This window comes from Phascolarctos cinereus, unplaced genomic scaffold (genome assembly GCF_003287225.1).
Source record: "Phascolarctos cinereus isolate Bilbo 61053 unplaced genomic scaffold, phaCin_HiC Scaffold_4;HRSCAF=312, whole genome shotgun sequence".
NCBI classification, from domain to species: Eukaryota; Metazoa; Chordata; class Mammalia; order Diprotodontia; family Phascolarctidae; genus Phascolarctos; species Phascolarctos cinereus.
Window position 1 is genome coordinate 214,641,360 of NW_027555847.1, and position 23,773 is coordinate 214,665,132.

Consider the following 23,773-nt stretch of genomic DNA (forward strand, 5'->3'; position numbering starts at 1 on the left):
GTTAAAAAGCTGTACCATAAGCAGCAGCCCATCCCTAGGGGGTGGTTTCTGCTTGATATGGACAGTTTAAAACCAGATTCCCAGTTAAGCTTTTCTATGACAACTCTTTTCATGAAAAAATCAAAAGAATCTCGTTGCGAAGCCTGGTTCAGAAGTAGAGGAATAGGTTGCTAACATGTGACTAAATGCCCTAAGTGCTGGGAGCATTCTGAGAAGTGTGATATTTTATTCTCCTTCGGCATAAATTATGGTGAGTTATCTCTTTATCTCTGTGCTACCTGCCACCAGGGCTGATGGCACAGTAACTTTAGATGACTAGTTAAATCAGCATGAATGAAAACTATATTAAAGACCTGAATTATTTAGTGTAGGGATATTTCAAAGGAGCAGATGCCCGGTGAATGAATGCTAAGTTGGCTTTTTCTAAAGTTTGTGACTTCAAGAAAGCAGGTAACTTTAAGCATTGCAAACCCTCATAAGGGAAAAGCTTAACTTTGCCCTGTGATGTTGGAATATGGAGAAGTATTGGAACTCTTGAGGACTTTGGAAGTGCCCAATTGCTCCTAGACTCTACATAAGAGTGAGCTTAAGACAATAGGCAGATTTCTCATAAGAATATAGCAAGTGGCAACAACTATTTTCGATTGGTCAGAGTTTCTTCAGTGGCCTTCCTAGATTGCCTCCATGGCTACACAAACCCAATTTAAATCATTTGAGAGAACATTTATTTTGTATCTACTAACAAGGCGCAGGGCTAGATGCTAAACTTAAAAGGATGCAAAAAACCAAAATTCTGCCCTCAAGAAGCTTCCTTTCTACAGAAGGGATACAGAAAAACACAGATAAATAACTACACCAGTAACTGACCCTGCAGAATCCTGTGCAACCACCTAGTTTTTTTTTTTAACTGTAATTCCCTAAGTCAGGGTATCTTTACTTGCAGAATGCAAATTATGTAGGTATGTTTGTCTGTCTGTCTGTCTGTATGGTCTTTGTATTTATGTATGTATCTGTCTACCTATCTAAACGTAAACACATATATAATTGTATTTCAATATGATTTACTTATTTTATAATCATATGTATTTCATTTTATGCATTTAAATACATTCTGAGAAGGGGTCCATAAGTTTCCCCCTACTTTCAAAAAGGTTCATGACACAAAAAGGTCGAAAATCACTGCAGGCATAAGTACTCTTTGCATACAGAGCTTAAGACATAGAAGTAGAAGATTTCTAAGTCTGAGCCTCACATCCAGTGACTACTAGCTGGGTGACCAAATCGTATATATCTCTATATTAATTCAATCAGGGAAGTAGGACTGTGGAGTTTTGGGAGGAAGAAGAGAGTAGTTGCTACAAACAGGTCTAGTGAGGATCTCAGGGATTTTCCTATTCTGAGGAGCCCTATGGAGAGCATATAAAGCAAAGAAACACCAGTTTGGGTGTTGGCCCTAATAATGCAGCTATAAAGCTGATTCTGCTACAATATTGTCTAAGAGAACTCATTTTGGTGAAACAAGGCAACTCTTTTTTTGTTTTGTTTTGTTTTAAAATGTGCTTCAATTGCATTCAGACTCCATCAATTTTCTCTCTGGTAGCACATAGCATTTTTCATTCTAAGTCCTTTGGAATTCTCTTGGATCATTGTATTGATCAGAATAGCTAAGTCTTTCATAGTTGATCATCTTTATAACATTGCTGTTACTGTGTTCAACGTTTTTCTAGTTCTGTTCACTTCACTTTGCAGCAGTTCACATAAGTCTTCCCAGGTTTTTCTTATAACCTCCCCTTTTCATTTCTTATAACACAATAGGGTCCCTTGTTCAGCCATTCCCCAATTGATGGCATACCTCAATTTCCAATTCTTTACCACCACAAAAAGAGCTGTTATAAATATTTTTGTACATATAGGTCCTTTTTTTTCCCTTTGATCTCTTTGAGGTACAGACTTAGTGATATTTCTGAGTCAAACAGTATGCAGAGTTTTATAGTCCTTTGACCGTAGTTACGAATTGTTCCCCAGAATGGTTGGACCAGTTCACACTTCCATCAAGATGCATTAGTGCCCAAATTTTTCCACATCCCTTCCAACATTTGTCATTTTCCTTTTCTGTCATATTAGCCAATATGACAGGTGTGATGTGATACCTCAGAGTTGTTTTAATTTTAATTTCTTTAATCATAGTGATTTAGAGCATTTTTCACATGGCTATAGATAGCTTTAATTTCTTCATCTGAAAACTGCCTGTTCATATCCTTTGACCATATATCAATTGGGGAATGACTTGTATTTTTATAAATTTCACTCAGGTTTCTATATATTTGAGAAATGAGACATTATCAGAGAAACTTGCTGCAATTACTATCAGCCTACCTGTTCACTGGGATTATATACAGATGAGAAACTAAAAGTCAAAAGTCTATTGTGTGCCCAAAGTCATCCATGGTAGGGAGTATGTAAGCAAAGATTTTAAGTTTGTACCTTTAACTCCAGAGGTAATATTCTTTCCACTGTACCAGTGTTCTATACTTTCCTAAAGTACCAGGATTATTCTATATCACTTCTTTATTCATTGTTTTCTAAGGGATATGTATAGAGTCCTTTCCTTGCCATTGAATGGCCTTCATAATCTAATTCCTGACTCCAACCTACTTTGTCCAGACTAACCACCTATTATATCTCTTCTGGTGCTTTACATTCTAGCTGAACTAGAATAATCTCCTCCCCTCCCCCCTTTTAATCTTACCTTCTGTTTCTTTGCTCACCTATTTGCCATGTTTAGAATGATCTGTTAAGTTGCTTTTCTTCATTCAAGACAGTGAATTCACTGGCACCACCTCTTCCATGAAGTCTTTGCTAATATTTATCTCTCTTCCCTTCTTTTCTTACTCTTCCCCAACCCCAGGTAAAAGTATACTAGTGATCTTCATTCAAAAATTTGTTGTATTGAATTGAAATAGTTCACCATGAGGGCATTACAGCATGATAATAAAATCCATGTCATAGTGAGGTAGGTTTAGTATATTTTCAAAATGCATACTCTGCAATCATTTAAAATATATATTCCTATGCATTTTAAAAGAACATGTTTAATCATTAAATAACTTGCTACTTTCCAATGTGACGGAAGAAATGCAGTACAGAGTCCAGGTCAAGGCAGGGTCCCTTGTGGTTGGTGAAGTCCTCTGACCACTTCTGTTTGTGAATGACATTGTGCTGATTATATCAACCCTCAAGACACTATGGTGCCTTGGGGAAGATAGCTATAGTCTCTCAAAGGAATTTGGCCTGTCTGTCTGCTAGGAAAAACCAAGTAAATAAAGGTTAATGGACCAGATTTCATCATACATATGGAAGTATTTGTCTAACCATATGTATTTCTGAGACAGAATGTACATATGGACAATGAGCTTGGCTCCAAGACTAAACAGAGAAGGAAAGCAAGATAGATTGCAAATTGTAAAAGCGTTTTACTGACTCCAAATATCCCATGAAAGCAAAGACCCATCTTTTCAATACTAATATTTTGCTGTTGCTGCTATATGATAACAATACATGGACCATCACTCCCTCCAGAGAACCAATCACATAGAGAGTAATGGAGATTCACATAGTGAATGTGATCTGGCTGCAATCCATAACTAACAAGGAACTCATTGAATGAGAGTAACGGATATCATCCAATAACTGTATGACGGGAAGAAAAGATAGACTAGTCATATGGTATGAAAAAAGGAAATGACAGATGGCCAACAAGAGTGCTGTACTGGTATTCTTCAGATGTTGGGAGAAAGCAAGGAAGGCCTCCATCATACTGGGTGAACCCTTTGTGCTGGGAGAACATGGACAAGAAAGGAAGAAGCTCCTGAATGGAAGAGGTCATGGATCCATTAAAATATTTAGGAGTATAACTTGATGGCCCAGCTGAAAGTCTTTTGTAAGCACTCTGGGTCTTTCATTTGTGCTTATTATATAGGATCTTAGCCTGGGAGTTGGAAGACACCTTAGAGGCCATCTATTTTACAAATAAAGAAGTTGTAAAGCAAAGAGATTAAGTCACTTGCCCAGAGTCCCATAGCTTGTTAAATATCTGAGGCAGGATTTGAACTCAGGTCTTTCTGATCCTAAGCCCAGGGCTCTATGCTTTGTACTTTGGAATCTTGGTTATTTGCATACATATCTCTTCCCCTCCCCACCCTCATCAGCTCTCTTTTCTGTATTGTCTTTCCCCATTAGAATGTAAGGTCCTCTCAGTGTAGGCATGTTTCTTTTTGACTATATTTACATCACCAGCACTTACCAATGTATCTGACATAGAGTAATAACAATACCTAGCATTTCTGTAGTACTTCAAAGCTTGCAAACTGTTTTATATATGGTATCTCAATTGATTCGCACAATATGAGGTAGGCATTATTATCATTCCCACTTTACAGATAAGGAAACTGAGGTAGAGGTTAAGTCTTTTGCTCAGAGTCATACACCTAGTAGGTGTTTGAGTCTGGATTTAAACTCAGGTCTTCCTGAAACCAAATGCAACACTTTATTCACCTTGCCAACTAATAAACATTCAATAACTGTTTGTTACCTGATAGACTGAGTGAAATACTTCACAGTGAAGCGGATGGGGCCTGATTTGAACCAGAGTATAATTTGATCTGCAGAATAGTGAGGTGGGTTTACTGTATTTTCAAAACTCTATGTTATCCAGCCATTTAAAGTGCTTATTTCTATGAATTTTTAGAGCATGCATATTTAATTGTCATGTAACTTGCTGGCTCTGATGAAAATGCTCTTTGAACCACTTAACTTTCTTCAGCCTAAGGATATTTTGTATTGGCCAGCAGGCATGAATCTCATCTGGAACTGGCATGGGGTAGAAATGAAGAATACTCTGCTGTACTGGGGATCACACTGTGAAGAACCCCATTGAGATTAGTAACTGGAGAATTACAAATGTGGTAATTAACAGGCAGTTCTCCTGGTATAGATATAAGCCTGGAGATGTGAACAGTAGAAAGAAAAGAAAGGAAGAGCACTAGCATAAGAAGATGTTTCTAAAACAAGTCATACCCACAATTTCACTGCCAGAAAACATACAGTAGATGAAAAATAGACCTTGGGGATTGGTACTAGAAGACTTAAATTCTTATCAACTCCATTAGGTCTCATTACCTCAGTAGAAAGTGACTACAATTTTGTATTTTAGGTTTTCATCTGAAATATGGGCATACAGTCTTAATACAGCCTTAGGAAGATTCATAATACCAAAAACTCAGTTCAAGGAAATACACAGTTTGTAGCAAAATAGTAAAACAAACCAGTTTTGTTGAAGAAAATACTCATAAAATGAAAAGTCAGTCAAAGAAGATCATGGAAAGAGGTCAGATCTGCTGGGCCACTGGGTGGAATTAGGTACATCTTGATAGGCCTTGGAGGAAATGGGGCACTCTCTTCACAAATTATTAAAGACTGATAGGTTTTTACATAGTTCTTAACTAAGTCTTGCAAGACCAGGCACCAGAAGAAAGCATCCAGGAGCTGGGACCTGAGGAGGATAGGATCCATTTAGACCTCAAAAAGGAAAAACCCTGCACTTTCCCACATGGCCAAATCTCTGGAATTCCCTTGAGGCTATAATCCCATCAACTGGCCTTTCATTGTGCCTACACTCAATCTTCCAATTACCTCCTTATGGCCCCAGGCTACTTCCCACCATTAATCCTTTCTAGGCTCCTTGGAGTTCTATTACCTCACAGATTACTTGGCCACTCCTAGATCCCTCTCATAGTCTTTCTGCATGTCAGATCCATCTTGTTTCCATTAAGATGCTCAGATTTTTATAATATAGCCAATAGCTCACTAATGTTCAGACTCCTTAAGAGTCTGCCCAATATGATGGATGTTCTAATAAACCTTCGATTTGGCTGAAAGAAGGCTTGGGTCAAAAATTCTTTCAGGCAGGACCTGTGTGTTGTGATCTTGTGGTCCCAGCACCCCTAAACCCTAGACCTCAACAAACCTGGGGCTGTTACAGTTCCATGCTAGTGGTGGGGTGGTGGTAGAACTCAATGGAGAATTAGCAGCTAGTTGACATCCAAATGCTCCATTGAGGAAAAGGAGGTTTTGAGGAATTACTGCTAGTGTGAAGTAGTGACTCAGTTTCCCTGTCAGGGGTTTTTAAGTTTGAAGGAGTTGCTCTTAGTTTAGTGGAGCTGGGAAGGCTGCTGAAATCATTACAACCTACTTCTCATCTGCCTTCTTGGAAATAATGACTCAAAAATCTTTTTTCTGGAAGAAAGGTAGCTTGTATACTTAGATATTGATAATGGAACCTTTTCTGATAGTAAAACAACTAGAAGGAGAGAGAAGTTGGAGTAGTGAACTCCAAACCAGGAATACTTGGATTCCCTGGCAAGTCATTTAATTTCTTTCAGTGCTCTGGGCAGCTCTCTAAGACTGTAAATTTCAGTGAGCTTACTGAATTGCTTTGGTAGAAGGAGATTCTACACCTGGAAATTCCTTATGAAGGGGTAGCTGTCTTTCAATTTGGCTTGCAGGGGGGGCAAGAATAAATGTCTTTAGTATCTTCTCTCCACCAACCCTTTCATCCTTCTCCAAGGGAAATTTTGATCCCTGATAGGAAGGGAAGCAGGACATTTGGTCCAGCAGCTAGCCACTCTTTTCTCCTCAGAGAGAGGGTACCAGGCTAAAATTATATCTACCTGTTTCTTTAAATATAGCTAGTCTAGGATGTTTTAGTTACAAGCTAAACTCCTGATCATTATTGATAAATGTGGAAAGGGGGACTCTAAGCTTTATATCCAAGGCTTAACTTTTTGCCCAACAAATACAAAGTCCACAATGAGCACACATAACAAATAGCAAAGAAATCTAGTGATCAAAGTCAATAGCATAGCAACACAGAAATTAGAGGAAGCATGCACATGAGAATATATAGCAGACAATATACAGAGGAAATGAACTCTCTCTCTCTCTCCCTCTGTTTGAGAGCAAGGTAACTCAGCTCGCCTGAGACAGCCCCATATTTCATCCAAAGGAGAAAATTCCCTGAAATCTCCAGCATAGCAAGCTGAGGATAGGGACATATTAGAAAGTGATGAGGTCTAGAAGTTAGAGGTCCTGGAATCCCAAAATCACAACACTTGACTCCTGCCCAAAATAATTTGACCTAAGCCTTCTTTCAGCCACAAACAAGGTTTATTGAAGATTCCCCATATTAACTAGACTCTTAAGGAATCTGAGCATCTGTGGACTATTGGCTAGATTGTGAAAATCCGTGCATCTTAATGGAGACAAGATGGACCTTATACACAGAAAGACTGTGGGAGGGATCTAGGAGTGACCAAGTAGTCAATGAGGTAATAGAATTACAGGGAAATGGAGCCTAGATAGGACAAGGGTGGGAGGTGGCTTGGGGCCATAGGGAGGCAAGACAATGGAAGGCCAGGCTAGGTCAAGGATAATAGAATTGGGGGATTGGGTATAGACAAAATGAAAGGGAAATTGAAGGAATTATAGCCTCAGAGGAAAGCCAGAGATCTCCTTGATCAAGTGGGAGAATTCAAGGACAGTCCAAAGGTTTTCTAGGGCCCATAGACAAATGGGGCCCAAATTGGGACAAAGGTCTCACTTTGGGCCCATACCCCATCAGAAAGTACCAACTCCTCTCAAGTGAACTCCTTCCCATAGTCTTTTTCTCCTTTTGGTAGTCTGAATAGAGTTTGGGATGGACAGATTGTCTTTCAAAACTAGAAGCAAAAATAACTTGAAGAGACTGAAGAGACCAAGTCACTCTTCTGCCTTGCTCTCACCAACTCCACCTGTAAACTCCATGGGCAATTGATTTCCACCAGTAAGGAGAGACTCCCATACCAATGGACTTTGGGTTTCAGATTACACTTATATAAATTAAATCATAGGTTTAGTTCCCATACATAAATTAGAAACAAAGTGGGTATCCATTAATTGATAAATGAGCAAATTATAAATGGCATACTACTGTGCCATCAAAAATTATGAATACGTATAATTTAGTGGAATACAGGAGGATCTCTGTGAATTGATATAGAACAAAGAAAATTGAACCAGAAGAATAATATAGACAATGATAACAATAAAGTAGAATAAAGAAAATTGAACTGGAAGAACAATATAGGAAACGATAACAATAAAGAGAGCTAAAACAGTACAAAATAGTAGTTGAACTCAGATTAGCTGCAACCCTCATAATTTGTTCTCAAAGAACAAGTGAAGGAACACCCTTCCTATTGGTAGAGAGGTGTGGGTTGGGGAGCTATGACCAAGGAACACTGCCTATACTGTGAGATGTGTTTATCTTATTACAAAGGATTGTTGTTGTTGCTGTTGTTGTTTGTCCTTCATTTTCAAAACAGATCAATGGCATAACAGAATGATGTCTTGACTCATGGGTGAATGGTATTTAAGTGAAGCATTGTTGCACAAAGTCGTCAGTCTCACTCTCTCTTCCAGAGTCATTTAAGTCCAGTGGCAAGACAAAAGTCAGAATGACTGACGACGTCCAGGAATGCAGTCAGTGAAGTTGGTGTTTTTGATATCTGACCAAGCTCTAAGTGCTCCATAGCACCTGCTTCAGCTGCCTTCATGGCCATTGGAACAAATTGTTCTTATTTGTCCATTCCACCAGCAGAAGTCTTCACATGCTTGATATAGACACCCTCTTAACTCATTGAAGTGTTATAGCGATCATTCTCTTGGTAGTAGGTAGGGAATATTACCAGGAAATTACTGTGAAGCAAAACAAAGAAAAACCACATATTGTGTACATTACACACCTCTATGTTCATAAATAATATATATTTGAATATAAAACAATAGATTACTTATTTGTATTAAAATAATGAATGCATGTTGCTCATAAACATACATGTATATATGAATGTGTATATGGATGTATTGAGTGTAAATCTATATATGCATGTTTGTGTATATATAACTTATTTAAATACACATTGCTGTTTATAATTTATACAATTTGTTTAGCATCACTTTGGGTCTTTTGAGACTCTTTCTGTTCTCATACATGTACATCTTATCTTTTCAGTTATATTTTATCTCCTCTAGCACAAGGGACATATCTGCTATGCTTTCTAAAAATATCCTACCATATTGAACTGAATTTTGTTGGATATACAGTAACCGTATAATATATAACAGCTATAGAGTTTTTTATACCAAATATCTCTAAGTATCTCACAACACAAATCTTCTCTACCTAGGAAATAGCTATAGTTGTTGCCCTCACAGAGCACCTCCTCTCATTAGTACAAGGTCTGATATATCACTTACACCAATTTCTTCAGAAGTCAACCTATGTTCAGTACCATATCCACATCCAGACTTCTTCTGTTTCTTTCTCCATCCCTTGATTTCCCATCTTCCTTAGTTTTTGATCTTGCTGAAATCCTTGTTCCTAACTTAATGTGAATTTTATAAGGATTTTGTCCATTTATAAGATTAGTCATTAAGTCATTATATTAGCCCACATTGAAGAGGAAGAGATATCATGTACACATCACTGTGCTAGGTGCTATGTAGCATAAACAAGAAATATAATAGTTCCTATTCTAAAAGAGTTTGTAATTTTGTTGGAATGCAGAGACAGTTAACATTTTAATGCATTGAAAGAAAAAAATCAAATTGTTTCATAAGAAAATGTTACCTCTAAGACAATTAAATGTTAAAATATATGGCATTGAGAGCAAGTAACGGAGAAATCTGTGTTATTCTATTGTTCTTCTATGCCAAACCATTTCACAAATCTCCTCTGTCCCTCCCCCCCCAAGAGTTAAGGTGAATTTGTCCTCTCTTAAAAGCTGGTTTCTTCATCCATAGCTATCTCTATTTTTGACTGTCAGAGCTCTTATTCCTCATAGCCATCTCCCACCTCAACTCACTCCCTAGAGAGTATGTATTGCTTTTTTACAGCCAGTGACCCTTCTGCCAGCCAATGACTAGCTGTTCTTTAATTCCATCAGGTGTAAATAAAAATTTTCTTCCCAACTTTTAAAGGATTGGCAAAGTCTAAAGTCTTCTTTACAATTTTATAATAATAATAATAATAATAAAACAACTTTGTATTCTTGACACGTAGCACAGAACCTTGGGTATAGAACACATTTTATTTCTTTCCAATCAAATGTTTTCTGTAGTTATCAGTGTAGGGTTCATGGAAGAAGCAGTATTTGAGCTGGGGACTTGAAAGACAATTCAAATTTGGGAATGCAGCCAGGAGGAAGAGGAGGAGACAGGATTACAAGGAATTGGGGAAGGAGATTGGAGAAGAAACAGATGAGTTGGCACACTCCTCACCTTGTTTTGCCTGCCCTGGGAGAATGCCTCTGTTCTAATGCTTATTTTATCCTGGAACAAAACCATTTATTCATCCACAGCAAGAGTTACATTTCAAACTCATATCTCTTTTGCTGCCTCTTTACTCTCACAATGCCAGGTAATGAAACTGAATTCATGCAGGAAATCGAGTAACTACTCTGGGTTCCCAGAACGTGCACCAACAACCAGAGATGACAACATCCCTGCCCTGCACCTTTTGCATTATACTGTTGATGGCAGCAACTGAGAAGATTGAGACACAAACCTGAACTCCCCTCCCAGGAGTGCTAGGAATAGGATTGTGAATGCTCTGTTGGATGTGAGGAACCTTCTCCCAGATTGCATGCACACATCTGTGAAAATATATTCTAAGTGGCTTAAGTGAGACTTTTAGGAGAAACTGTATTAGTTGGAAGTGAAGTGACAAAAGCCAAATTGACATCTACATTTGACAATAGGCAGAAAATGTTCTTGGTTGTGAAAGAACAAAAGCTTAAAAAGGGGGGAAAAAAAGAAAAGCTCCTTCCAGAGAAGGGAGGGGGAGGGAGCCTGTCTTATCTAAATTCATTCTTGGTTCCCCTGCTCTCAGTGTTCCCTTCCTCACAAAAGAGATCAGCTTCAGCAGGGACAGCTGGGACTGAGATGGCTTATTGTCAAGTTTCAAATGTCAATGACTAACTCTGATTTACATGCAGATTGCCTTTCTCTCTCTCTCTCTCTCTTTTTTTGTCAGAAATACCCTCATCTGCTTCTGAGGAACAAATCAATGAGAAGACAATGAGGAGGATGTAATCTTGCTGCCAGTGCTAAAAGAGCAGAATTTAGGGGACTGCAGACTCTCGACAGGGGCCTGCAATGATGTCTATAGGTTCCCCTCCCCAAATAAGAAGAAGGGAGAAAGGTAGGACAGTAGCTAGGAATGAATAGGACTTTGTCCCAGGGTGTCAACGTGGCTGAGGCATTTTTCTTTCCAAGGGATGTATGCTTCTACCCTAAGGCATCTGCTGTCCTTGGACAAGTGCTTCATGTACATGCGTGGCAAACAAGAATGTCCTCACTCTGAGGAAACTGCACCAGCTGTAGGCCTATCCTACACTCCCCATTCCCAACTGAATTTCTCCCATGGAACAGTTTCTATTCATTAAGACTGTCTAAGAGAAAGCCAGAGGATTTTGAAAGGCCTGAAGAGTAGAGTTTGAATTGCTCTGAGTAAGTTCTTTCAGGATTCACTAAAGAGACAACATGGCTGTCTCAGCTAGTTAGCCAAAGTGTTATTCCATTTCAGGAAAGGAGAGTTACTTGGGACAAGGTAGCATAACTGAGTAGTCACAGATTTAGAACAAGGGAGTCATGTATTGGATTCTTGGAAATATGTTTCAGAATATTATAGCTGTGTTAGAAGGATGATGCTGCCTGCTGCCTTGGGAAGGAGTACTGCCAAGTAAATCAAAATACCTGACTTCTAGGGCTGGCTCTGCCACTAACTAATTACCTGTGTGACCTCTTGAAAATATTTTTTTTTGGAGGCAGTTGTGGTTAAGTGACTTTCCTAGGGCCACACAGCTAGCAGTAAGTGTCTGAGACTCATTTGAACTCAGGTCTTTCTGACTGTAGGGCCAATGTTCTATCCTATACCACCTAGCTGCCCCCATTTCATTTTTAAAAGAATATTAGAACTGGGAAAGCCCTGAAGAGAAAATCTGGTTCAACTCTCTAATTTTACAGAAGAGGAATTGGATACCAAGGAGGTTTTTTCTTTTACTTTATTTTGTAAAGGGGGAAAAAAATCAACCAATAATCTAATTATTGAAATGTAGCATTTCACCAAACTGGCCCCTTCCCATTCTTTTGCAGACTGAATAACAAAACCTGTTTAAATAACCTTTCTGCAACAGACCGAATAACAAAACCTGACTCAGCTACTCCTATATTTTCTGTTGTTGTGATTGTTATTTTTGTTTTTTGCTTTTTGGTGAGGTGATCAGGGTTAAGTGACTTGCCCAAGGTCACACAGCTAGTAAGTGTTAAATGTCTGAGGCTGAATTTGAACTCAGGTCCTCCTGACTCCAAGGCCAGAGCTGAATACAGCTCTGTACTGCCTAGCTGCCCCCAACCACTCCTATCTTGCTCACTTTGCATTCGCAAAATTTAGATGCATATAGCACTCGTAAGCTTCACACAACCTCATAAATGTTCCACCCAGGTGCAACTAAGGAATTTCTTGAGCAACTTTCCCATAGGCACAAACTTTATCTCATTGGCCCACGCAAATGTCTCAGAATGGTGCTAATTGGCTGGGTATGCAAGCCTGAGAAAGCCCTAATTTTTGGAATGATAACAAATTTCTTTTCCTTTCAGGTTGGCCACTCACTTTATTTTACCTCCAGTTTCAGAGATCTCCAGTTCAGGCTGAAGAAATCCCCCTTTATCCAACACTTAACTTGGGCTGGCATTTCTATAAGAATATGGCAAGGATGGACCCTATTTATTTCAAAGTAAAGCCACTCTGCAACCCAAGTCTACTTGCTGTTAATCGCATATTCTTTTCAGTAAGATGTTTTCTTTATTTTTTTTTTCAAGGCAGTTGGGGTTAAGTGACTTGCCCAGCTAGTAAATGTCAAGTGTTTGATCTGAGGCTGAATTTGAATTCAGGTCCTCCTGACTTCAGAGCCAGTACTATATCCACTGTGCCACCTAGCTGCCCCTGTTTTCTCTATTCTTAAAGATATGTCTGCAATAAAGGCTGACCTTAGACAACATTGCGAAAGCTGCAAAGTTTTTGTTTGTTTGTTTGTTTTTGCTTTTTGGCACCCTTCTCCTAATAGACTTTCCTTTTCCTCTCCCCTACCTAATTTTTGGGACTCTCATGTAACCACATGGGACCACAGTAACTCCACTCAGGCCCGCCCTCTACATTGGCATCCATTCTTTACAATTATGCCCCCACCCCACATCTACCCCACTCCATTTCCATTCAGGATCCCAGTAACAATTAACATCTATTAGCCATCTATTTTCTTCTATCTGTTAAAAGAGTTCAAAAGTTTAGGCTTCCTTGGGTTCTTCAATACTCAGCTCAAATTCCACTTTCTGAAAGAAGCCTTTCCTGCTCACCCCTTAATGTTAGTGCCTTCTTTTTGAGATCAACTCCCGTTTACTCTGTATATATCTTGTATACACACAGTCGTGGGCATGTTGTCTTCCCCAGTGAAGGCAGGGCTGGTATTTTTGCCTTTTTTTTGTATCCTCTGTGCTTAGCACAGTGCCCAGCCTGTAAATACAGGATTTGAACTCAACCTTACTTAACTCCAGGTATAGAGCTCTATGCCAGGTAGCTACATTTTTTTTAATTAGAAGAGAATTCCTGGAGAAGCAATTCAGAGGAACACATGACACTGAAATTGTGGGCACCTTGACAGACAGGAGGGGAAGAACATTTTAGAAATGAAGAAGTTCTTGTTATCCCTTAAGTCAAAGTCCTGCATAAGCAAGTTGCATGGGTAGCTACGAGGCACAGAGAATAGAGCTCCTAGCCTGGGGTCAGGAAGACCTAAGTTCAAATTAGCCTCAGACACTGACTAGGTGTGTGACCCTTGGCAAGTCATTTCACCCTGTTTTCCTCAGTTTCTTCATCTGTAAAATGAGCTGGAGATGGAAATGGCAAAGCACTCCAGCATCTTTGCCAAGAAAACCCCAAATAGGGTCACGAATAGTCAGACATGACTGAACAAAGGCACTTAATAAATTTCTGTTGAATAAATGAGTGACTGAAAGAGTGAATGAATGCTTACAAGTAGGACAAAAGATGCCCCAATTCCCTCTGCCCCTAAGAGTCCTATCATTTCAATTCCAAGGCTGTCAGAACATCTAGAGTAATCAGTGGTTTTTGAAAGTTGCTTTAATTATCACATAAACAAAAGGGAATATTGAAATGGTTATCTGTGTAGTTCAGGCCAAGGTCAGGCTCAATTCCCCAAGCAGCAACAGCAGCAACAGCAACAAATGATATGATATGATGACAACAACAGCAGCAGCAACGTCAACAGCCGTAGCAACAACAGCAGCAGCAGTTGCAACAACAGTCATAGCAGTATCACTTAGCAGCAGCAAACAATGTATTTAATATCACGTATCTGACCATATGTTTATGATCAGAGTTGGTTTCAGGTATAGTTCCCTGTATAAGGACTTTGGTGTTCTTCGCCTTTCCTCTGCAGCAACAATTTGTTCTAGATAATTAGATTAGTAACAGGGCCCTGGCCCCTGGGGGCCTCAGCATGTGTGTTTTGTCTGCTGGCCATCTAAGTCGAGGTTTGGTGATCCTGCTTTCAAAATTCCGTAGTGATGTATAATGGAAGGTCTCTTTCCCCCCTAGGGCGAAGCACGCTCAGGAGTCTGATGACTGCCCCTTCTTAGCTTAGCTTAGCTGTTCTTGTAGTTTGTCCTTCGTTCTTGAAGAGGACCACAATGGGGGAGGGGCGGTGGCGTGGAATGCCATGAATGCAAGTAATAAAGAAGGACTTTTTGTTTATCTGTTGAGCCATGGGATAGTAGTGAATATTTAACAACCTGCTCTCCAGAAAAAAATAAAATGTATTGACAACAGAGTTTTAAGTTTAATCTGTATTATTAACATTTTCTCCATCACCTTAAGTCTAGACAATCAGCAAAACAATACATTAAGCCCTGATTTGTGTTGTTTACCTATTTCAGAGGTATTGATATCCACACTGAAAATTTAACAATCAGCTCTCCTGAATAGATTGTAGCTGTCTCCAGAAAACCCTTGCTGTGTAATCAGAACTAAGTATGCATAAAAAAGACTCAGGTTAACAGAAGAACTACCTTTCTCCCTGGCATTTTTTTTAGTAAAGAGGAAGAAATATTCTAAGCCTTTAGGTAAGGGAGACTCTTTCCCAAGGGGTTGCCATGGGGCCATGAATGCATAAGACTGTGTGTTTCTTTTCTACTTTACTGTATTTCTTCTTTCCTAATCTTAGATGAATGGCTATCCCTTTGGCCAGGGCAAGTGTGACTCCTACTCTGGGTTCCATGCCTTGAGACGGGACACTCAGTCCCTCAAAACCCAACCAAACCCTGGGTAGAACTATTGCAGGACACCTTCTCAGCAGGACTGAGACATATCTACCCACTGTCAGGGACCCTAGCATCTCTTGGTAACCAACCCCAAAACAAAATGTACAACCTGACAACTTCACTCCACACTTAACTCCATCAATAACTTAGAAAAACACCCAACTGACAACAAGGACTCCTGTACCCAACCCTCCAGGTGCTTGGATATCAGGATCACATTCCTGAATTGTCCTTCTCACAGCTCCAGTGACCCTGACCTGAAATGGACACTTCTCCAGCTAGCAGTCACTAGAAGCCATACTCATGACCTGCAGCCAGATGCCTGAAAAGATACATTGTGAAATCTATGACCCCCTCTCACTAAAAGAGCTGACATTCAGGTGTGAGGAGGGAAACATCTATTAGGCCCCAACTATGGAAACAGAAAGCAGAACAATGGGTGCAGCAGAGGACTTTGTCTTGTCAGCTGTTTAAATCCCTAAAGCTCCCATACTATGTGTGAATGTAACTGCGAGGCATGTGACCCCCTCCTCCTTAGCAAAAAAACAAAAATTAAATTAAAAAACTCCTTTGTTGAAAAGTCTCTAAGTTTCGTAGTCACACTTACTGGTTACACCCCCAGGCATGAGTTTCATATAGATGTATTCAGGTGGCCTCAAGGCACTGAATGAGCTCACATGGTGTGCGAGAAACCTCCAGATAAACCTCCAACCCCTCTCCTTACACATAGCTACACCCTTCTAAAAGCTGTATGAAAAAAGCCATGGCTGTGTCCACTGGTTAGCCAGCCTTAGCCAGAGCAGAGCAGTCAGCTTGGTCGCTGAGGTTGACTCCCTAATGGGATGGGGAAGCCCATCTGACTCTGCCCAAGAGCCACGAGGGCTTTGGGGGGACCTTCCCATATACCCGTAAGGTCCTGGTGGAAACTCCCATTGGTCTTGTCCAACTCCCTATCTGACCTTAGGCAGTCACATCTGACTTTACAATAAATATCACGTGTTGTGTATCACTCCTGACTGGACCCAAGTCATTCATAGCACCAGCACTTCATGTCATTTTAACAATATTTACTTTTCTCTGAGGACCCAACTAACGACTGAGACAGAGGGCTGGAGAGAAGTTCTGGAGCATCCTAGAAACACCTTCCTGAAACTGAACATTTAGGCCTCATCTTCGAGAGGTCAATAAGCAACATTTCCTCTGCCGCTTCATCCTTGGAATTCTCAGAAGTGGCTTAATTAGCATGTGAATACTGTTGTCATGAGTTACCTTTTAATAAAATTAAGCAGAATCAAGGTTATTGGAACTGGGCAATGAGTAGAAGAAATAGTAGTGATAGAAAACTTGCAGTCAGGCAGGTTTCTTCTAACTTGACTCAGGATTTTTGCATTTCCTGGGTCTCTTCAATTTTATAGTATTGTCTAAAATTCCCATAACACCCAGAATAGGATATAGGGTTCCAAGATCAAACTGGAAGGGACTCTAGGTCGTCTAGTCCAGAGCCCTCCTTCTTTTGGTGAGGAAACTGAAACCCAAAGAAGATCAGTGACTTAAGGTCACAGTGGCAAGAGTTAACTGATGTTCCAAAGGTCACGGACACTTAGTGACAAAGCTAGACACTAGTGACAAAACCCAGATCTCTTGATTGACCACTGCCTTTCATATATGGCATTGTCTAATGTTGGAGAATGGGAGGTCAATGAGGCAATCCGATTCAATAAACATTTACTGAACATCTGCTGAATGAAAGAAACTGACATGGACTCTTTGGGAATACAAAGATGAATGGGCCATGGTTGTGGCCCTGAAGAAACAATAGTGATCCTTAGCCATGCTTGTAAATTTTAGACCAAAGTAAATACAAGGAAAAGAACCTTGGTATGCCATCAGGCACAGTGGTCATAAATCCAATGTGTTATTTAAACAATTCTGGCTTAGGAATAAGAACAGGGAATATAAACTCTTCTCATTCTAGAGCAGTTACATGCTAGCCAAATGGATCTCTTCAAACTGACCTTCCTTTGCTAGCAGCCACTAGGTAGCCTGATAAGTCTTTTTTTCTGTCCTATTTATATTCCCAACTTTTTTTTTCATTTTCTCATCATCCTCTACTCTGACCCTCTTAAATTCAATTTTAATATGCAGCTTTAAAGGGCCTGCTCTGTGACCTTAAAGGCACTGGACCAGACATTGGGCATACAAAGTCAGATTAAACAATCCCTACCCTCAAGGGGTATAAATTCTAACGGACTCATACATCATTCCCTCTACCTCCTCCCAATTCCAGATTCGTTTAGCTTAATTTGAGGAGTCAGAGACAGAAGGTAAAGAGACAGAAGGAAGAGTTATTTTGAAACCTTAGAGACTGGACACAGACAGAGTTATTGAGGAAGATAAAGGGGAAATGGGAAAGAAAGAAACGAGAGAAAGAAATCCCCAGATTGTCTGAGAGTGTAACAGAGTTTAAGAAGAGCCAGATGTTTTTCCTTTTCCTTCCTTGCCATTTCCCATTATTCTTCTAAAGTTTTGAATGTGATAATGTAACTGGCAATATTTTGAAAATCATAAAAGTCCTATAAAAATAAAAGGGGTTGATATTAATGTACACACCAGTCTGTGATATAAAGCAAATGGGGCCAAGTTGAAAGCTCAGAGGCTATGACACTCTTACACCTAGCCATAGCAAAGCCAATCCCTTCTAGGCACTTAGGGAAACAGAAGTAGACGAGGAAAGCCAGTCTATGGTGCGTTTGAGTACTATTTCATTTGGGTTCCAATTTCACTGCAAAGCTCAGAATAGGGAACATCATTTTCCCAACTGACAGAAGGTATGGAATTTTCTCCATTCAGGCAGGCATAATTTTTGTCTCTCAAATATATTTGGAAGCCTTAAGGAAGCCAAGAAGTCTGATTGCAGCTACTAGTGCTGTTAATGTTGAGACGTCGGAGAGTAAATAAACATTACTGATGGCGTAAATGTCCTTCTTGAGAATTTTAATGATCGCAAAATTTTCTTCATTAAAGTCAGATATCTAATTACTAATTGCTCCTTTAAAGCATGTTTTGGTAGCAGGAAGTACAAAATCTAATTTATTTACCTATTAAATCTTTGGGTCTATTACTGCCACCAGTTTGTGGCTTTTCACAATTCTAAAGATGGTTATTGACAACATTCCAGATGCTAACTAGAATTTAATTTGGTTAAATAGCATATCCTACAGATTGACTTTCTATCAGGACCTCATAAGCAAAACCAGAATAAACTTACTGCTAGCCTTCAGTACAGACTGCATATTCCAGTTTTCATCCTCCTGTCCCTTCTCCCCTCCCGACCAACAGTTCAACATTTTCCAATATTTGTTTTTTTCCCACATGATGTTAAAAGTCTATTTTTGGCCAGGAAGAAGTAAACTTACTTCCTCTGGGGAAAGGATATGTGTGGGCTACAAAGCAGTTTTTTAAATACTGCAGCTCCAGTTGCAACTGTCCAGAGGTTTATAAACCACTACATCTGGCTCTACTTATCTTTTTAGCAGATTACACTAAAATGAATCCTTAAGGCTAAACCCCCTAATTGACCAAGACACATGCTCATAAAAATACAGCTGTTTTAACGGATGTTTTCATTGGTTTGCACCAAATTGGAATTCACTTAAGTGCTAATAAAACTCTAATAAGCTCACTATTCTTAAAATTAGAATAAATTAGCAAATATTTTTTTCTTTTTTTTCTTTTTTTTTTAGGCATTTGGGGTTAAGTGACTTGCCTAGGGTCACACAGCTAGTAAGTGTCAAGTGTTTGGTCTGAGGCCGGATTTGAACTCAGGTTCTCCTGACTTCAGAGCAGGTGCTCTATCCACTGCGCCACCTAACTGCCCCCAAAGATTTTTTTTTTTAAGTTTCTCAACCAGAGTAAAAATGTGCTGTCCTGTGGAGCAGGCACTAGAGGATCTGGGTTGAGCCTATTATATGATTTTTTTCCCCCTACCTGCTGATCTATCTTCTTCACTATTTCAAATGAAGAGTGAGTTCCTATCTGTGGGATGGTTTGGAGCAAAATGTATTAAAAATATCATGGTGGTTTTTTATGAAACTACAATGCCTTTTCTCTGCATCTTATTGATCTGGGCTCAAATGTATTTCATAAGAAAGGAGAATTCTAATTCTGTCCTAGAAGCATATAGCTTAAGTAAATGTTTTATCTTATGAATATGCAATTGTTCTCTTATGCTGAAGGAAAAGATTCAGTTAAAAATATTAACTCCTCCCATTAATTTTTCATGTTTGTTTTTTTAATGATAGTAATCAAACCTACTCTGGAGGGTTTCCAATATTCTAGATGCTGTTATTATTGTTCATTTGTGTCTGATTCTTCATGACCCCATTTGGAGTTTGCTTGGCAAATATACTACAATGGTTTTCCATTTCTTTCTCCAACTCATTTTACAGATGAGGAAACTGAGGCGAACAGGGTTAAGTGACTTGCTCAGGGTCACACAGTCATTAAATGTCTGAAGCTGGATTTGAACTCAGGAAGAGGAGTATTGTTGACTTTAGTCCCAGCTCTCTATCCATTGCCCCACCTAACTGACCTCTAGATACTGTTCTAATTTTCCCATTTGAAATTGTCAGTATCTAAGTAGAGATTCCCTCCCCAGAAGGAACAAATGACCTGTTGCTTTCTCCCAAATCCATAGGATTTTAGATTTAGAAATAGAATGAACCTTCATGGCCAAGTAATGCAACCCCCTTTTTACAGATGAGGAAACTGAGGCTCATAAAGGTTAAATGATTTGCCCAAGATCACACAGGAAGTGAGTAGCAGAGCTGATACATGAACCCAGTTCTGACACTAACTCTAGGGTTTATTCCCCTACCATATCTTCACATCCAGTTGAAACTTTTAGAATCCATGTATAACTGGGGTCCAGTTTTTCAGCAACAGCTCTCCATAGCAACTAAAATAATAAGACCAATCACAGATGAAAGGGAGCAAAAAGGAGAGAAAGATGGAGGGCAAGGGAGAAGAGAAGAAAGGAAAAGGAGACAGGAAGAGAGAATTTCCACCTAAAACTCAGAAACCTTAATGCTCATTAAAAGTTGGCCTGGAAAGAATGTGTACCATTATGTACACAAGCGTTGTATTACATTTTGGTGCAAGGTAGGCTCACCTGCCTTTGCTCCTTTCAACATACGTTTTGCCAGCTGCTAGCATTGGAATGCATAATCCATGCACAAGGGTTAAAGAAGGATGTGAAAGTGGAAATCTTATAGCCAATCAACTGCTCCCTCAGGGCCTTCTTTCTCTAGGAAATATTTCTATCCCCGTTGGACACAAGCTGGTGGACTCTGACTAGCATTCTGCATTTCCATGGGCCTAGCTGTTTTCCCTTCAGCACAGCCCATTCATATTCATTTCATGTTCAAAAGTGAGGGGGAGAATTTGGCCTGTCAAAAACGCTATCCAGCAGAATAAATTGGACTGTTCTTCTGATCACACTGTATTCCTGTTTTACTAAACAATGTCTCATTTTGTATTTGCCTTTTGATATATGACAAGTTGAAAGCACATGATCAACAAGACTTTATCGAGTGGCTAGAATGTGTGTTTTCCTTCATGCTGGCATGCGTGTTCAGTTGTTCAACTGTTGTAGGCTTCATAATAAGAAATGCATTAATATTTACTTTATTTATGATAGCTAAGCACAGGAGGCTATATTTCTGGGGTTCGTAGTCTTTGTTATGATGTAGTAGGGTCATTGGCATGGTAATGTTAACTGCATTGAAAGCATTCCTAATCCTGGGTCTTTTACTCTACCTGTGTGACCTTGTAAATGCCATTTAACCTTTTACCTTTCTGAGACTAAGTTTCTTCAGTTATAAAATGAAAGGGATGAACAAGAGGAGCTTTCTCAATTGTTTTTTAAATATATTTTAAATTTCATTAAATATTTCTCAATTATATGTAAAAAAATTGACATTTGCATTTTAAAAATTTTGAGTTCCAAATTCTCTTCCTCTCTCCCCCTTCCCCCTTCCAGGAGAAGGCAAGCAATTTTATATCAATTATACATGGGAAATCATATAAAACATATTTCCATATTAGCTATGTTGCAAAAGAAAACCCAGACAAAATAAGCAGAAAAGTAAAGAAAGAAAAAGCATACTGCAATCTGTATTCAGAATTCATCAGTTCTCTCTCTGGAGGTGGATAGCAGTTTTCATCACGGGTCCTTTGGATTTGTCTTGGATTATTGTCTTGATCAAAATAGCTGAGTCTTTCATAGTTAATTATCCTTACAATATTGCTTGCGTTCTGGTTCTGCTCACTTCACTTTGAAAGTATTCATATATGCCTTCCTAGTTCTTTTTTTCCTGAAACCATCCTGCTAGTTATTTCTTATAGCACATTTGCGTTCCACCACATTCACATACCACAACTTATTCAGCCATTCCCCAGTTTATAGGCAATGCCTCAATTTCCAAATCTTTGCTACCACAAAGAAAGCTGCTATAAATAATTTTTGTATAAACAAGTCCTTTTCCCTTTATTTCTTTGCAATACAGACCTAGTAGTGGCATTGCTAAGTCAAAAAGTATGCAACGTTTTATAGCCCTTTGGACATAGTTCCATATTGTTTTCCAGAATGGTTGGATCATTTCACAACTCCACCAACAGTGTGCTAGTGTTCCACATCCACTCCACAATTTGTCATTTTTCTTTTCTGCCATGTCAAACAATTTAACAGATATGTGGTGGTATCTCAGAGTTAGTTTAATTGGCATTTCTCTACTCAACAGAGATCTAGAACATTTTTTTCATGTGACTTTTGCTAGCTTTGATTTCTTCTTCTAAAAACTGCTTGTTCATATCCTCTGACCATTTATCAACTGAGGAATGTCATGTGTGTGTGTGTGTGTGTGTGTGTGTGTGTGTGTGTGTGTATTTGGCTCAGTTCCCTATATTTGAGAAATGAGGTTTTTGTCACAGAGACTTGTTATAAATTTTCCCCCTAGTTTCGAGTTTTCTTCTATTTTTTGAAGCATTAGTTTTGTTTGTGCAAAAGCTTTAATTCCGTGTAATCAAAGTTATCCATTTTATTTCCTGTGATCTTTTCTATCTCTTGTTTGGTAATAAACTATTCCCTTATTCAGAGATCTGAGAGATACATTTTTCCATGCTCTCCTAATTTATTTATGATATCACCCTTTATGTCTGCCATGTATCCATTTTGATCTTATCCTGGTATATGATGTGAGATTTTGTTCTATGCCTAGTTTCTGCCAAACTGCTTTTCAGTTTTCACAGCAATTTTTGTCAAATGGTGACTTCTTACCCCCAAGCTTGGATATTTAGATTAATCAAACACTAGATGATTATAGCCATTTGCTACTATGTCTTTTGTACCAAATCTGTCACACTGATCTACCACTCTATTTCCTAGTCAATACCAGATTGTTTTGATGATGACTGCCTTATGAGATAATTTGAAATCTGGTACTAATAGGCCCCCTTCCTTCATTTTATTTTTCACTGATTCTCTTGATATTCTTGATCTTGCATTCTTCCAGATAAATTTTGTTATTATTTTTCCAGCTCTATACAATAATTCTTTGGTAGTATGATTGTCATGGCACAGAATAAGTAAATTAACTTAGGTAGTTCTATCATTTTTATTGTATTGGCTTGGCCTACTCATGTGGAATTAATATTTCTCCATTTGTTTAGGTCTGTCTTTATTTGTGTGAAAAATATTTTGTGATTGTGTTCATATTGTCCCTGGGTCTAACTTGGCAGGTAGATTCCAAAACATTTTATATTGTCTGTGCTTATTTAAAATGAAGTTTCTCTTTCTAACTTTTCATGCTGGGCTTTTTTTTGTTGTTGTTATATGTAGAAATGCTGGGAATTTATGTAGGTTTATTTTATATCCTGCAACTTCGCTAAACTTGTTCATTGTTTCAACTAACTTTTCAATTGATTCTCCAGTGTTCTCTAAGTTCATACCATTATATCTTTTGCAAAAAGTAATAGGTTTTTTTTTTGTTCCTTGGCTATTTTTATTCCTTCAATTTATTTTTCTTGTCTTATTGCTATAGCTAGCATTTCCAGTAAAATGATGAATAATACTGGTGATGATGACCATCCTTACTTCACCCTTAATCTTATTAGAAAGGCTTCTGGTTTATAACCACTAAAGGTACTGTTTGCTCTTCATTTTACATAGATATGACATATCATTTTAAGAAAAGCTCTATTTATTCCTTTGCTTTCTAGT